Source organism: Argiope bruennichi, chromosome 5 (genome assembly GCF_947563725.1).
Source record: "Argiope bruennichi chromosome 5, qqArgBrue1.1, whole genome shotgun sequence".
Lineage (NCBI taxonomy): Eukaryota > Metazoa > Arthropoda > Arachnida > Araneae > Araneidae > Argiope > Argiope bruennichi.
The window spans coordinates 18,860,573-18,862,749 of record NC_079155.1 but is presented as its reverse complement, the minus strand read 5'-3'; the positions used below and the strand labels follow the sequence as shown (position 1 = coordinate 18,862,749).

The following is a 2,177-nucleotide window of genomic DNA, read 5'->3' as shown; positions in this document are numbered from 1 at the left end:
TAAAAAAATATTTTAAACAACTTTTTGGCTTTAAAAATTTTACACTAATCTTCCACTTGTCTTAAAGATAACCCGTGACAAATTTCTTCAAAATTAAACACTATAGAATTATACGAAAAGATACAAAACATTCACTTCAACAATTTTCCATTCGTTACGCTAAACTTATAATTTCTCAAATAAATTTCTAAAACTGTCACCAGCGTCTTACTGTAGTTATAATTTTGCTGCGTATTGGACGAGAGTAGAAAAATGATTCTAAAAACAACGCATGCCGTGACCAGGATTCGAACCTGGGTTATTGCGGCCACAACGCAATGTACTAACCACTATACGATCACGGCTCGGGAACTGAAAGCAAATAAAGAGGTGAATTCTACTGAAGTCGAAAACATGCTCCCGATTTTTTTTCAGCCTGAAGGAAAGGCGAGGCGGACGAGCTCAACCATCTAATGACACCCTTTTGTAAGAGATCCTAAAATTAGATTCAGAGAATACTTGGTAAAATTTTGTAAGCAATCTTTCATCCACTTTCTAGAATACTTCCAGAACCAAGTTATAATTTGAAAGTAAAAATTTTTTTTTTTCTAGAAGACATGCAATCCAATTTTTCCGACAGACACAGAAAAAAAAATCTGCAAAATAATCTTTGTCACTGGTGGTGTTTTGACATAATTAAAAATATTTTTAAATATACTTTACAGCAATACTTTTTGTTGTTTTAATATTGACAATTTCAAAATTTAGTTTAACTTTTAATTAATTAAAAGTCTACTTAAAAGTTTAAAAACAAATCTCTCAAAAAGGCAAGTTTTTACTTTCCAAATTACATCTGTGTCAAAGTTGACAGTTCTAGCGGCCTATTCTGTGAAAAGCCAGCTCAAACATATACATACAGAGAAATAATTATACACACATTCTTTTTTATAAATAAAGATTTGTGTTACTATAAAGCTCTTCGCAGCCACTATTGGTATATCTAAAATTAAGGATGTGATCGTTTTGATAAAGTATGGTACAAGTGAAGCAATGCATCCTTTTTGAACATAATGTGTTTGAAAAGTATTAATGCTGTAATTCATACTTTATCTTTTTTTTTTTTTTTTTTTTTTTTACAAATAAAAATTTTTTTTATCTGAAAATTGTGAGATAAAAAAAATCTAATCAGTTTACAAAAGATTTTAAAAAACAATGAATTTTAAGATTTATTTTTAAGAATTAAGAATTTAATTCAAGAATATGAATCCAAACTGAAAAGGACTTTTTCCCCCTCTTTTGAAAGAAATTGTCACTCAGGGAATAATTGCATTACATACTGCCAAAATAAATACAAAAATTATTTTTTTTTAAATTCTGTAAATTGAACCAAAGAATTGGTTGAATGGTCCCTGTTTAGTCATCGAGCGAAATAGGAATAAATGCATTTTTCTAACAAAATATCGAATTAAATTTGTATAACATATTAAATGACAAAAAAACTCTTTACCAATTTCCAATAATAAAATTACACTTGAATGAATATAGCTATTTTGAGAATAAAAGGAATAACGTATCAAAAATTCATATTTCGTGATTAAAGAAATTAAAATTAATTAAAATTAATAGACAAGAAAGTGAAAGATGAAGGCTCAGATTACCGAAAATTAAAGATGTGAGTTGACCCTTTAAAGGGCCATTTTTTTCTAGTCATATTATGTTAAAATATTTTTAGGCTTGAAATGAGAATAAGAAAAGGGATTCATTTAGCTTATTAGAAACATTTAATTTGATTAATTAATTAATTAGGTTAATTAATAATGAAATAACAACTCAAGACACATCATTTTGTGTAAAATAAAGAACTGAAGCCTCTAAGTTTCTCTTTTTCTAAAAAAATTTGTCAGAAGTGATGCCAACCTATATAAATTCATACAAAGATTGATAAATTTGGTGGGAAGCATACTTCTCACGGTCCTAGAAAGGGTTAAATAATAAACATTGAAAATGAACAAAATAGAATATTTTTAAAAATATAAATATCGATAGATATATACTTTTATATTTAAATATAAATGTATCGCAGAATATATTGTATAATTCAAGAACAAAAATTTTGGAATCTTAACATTTTAAGGGGTTTCTTATGTAAGTTCAAATTTAACAAAAGGAAGGAATTTAATTGATTCAAATTTCTGGTT

The 2,177-nt window shown here is 27.0% G+C and overlaps 1 non-coding gene across 1 annotated transcript; it reads right to left on the bottom strand.

The window, feature by feature from the left end:
• Positions 1 to 272: 272 nt before the first annotated feature.
• Positions 273 to 344, bottom strand: Trnah-gug (transfer RNA histidin (anticodon GUG)). Its single transcript has one exon. It is a non-coding gene; the product is annotated as a tRNA-His (tRNA).
• Between the last annotated feature and the right edge of the window lie 1,833 nt (positions 345 to 2,177).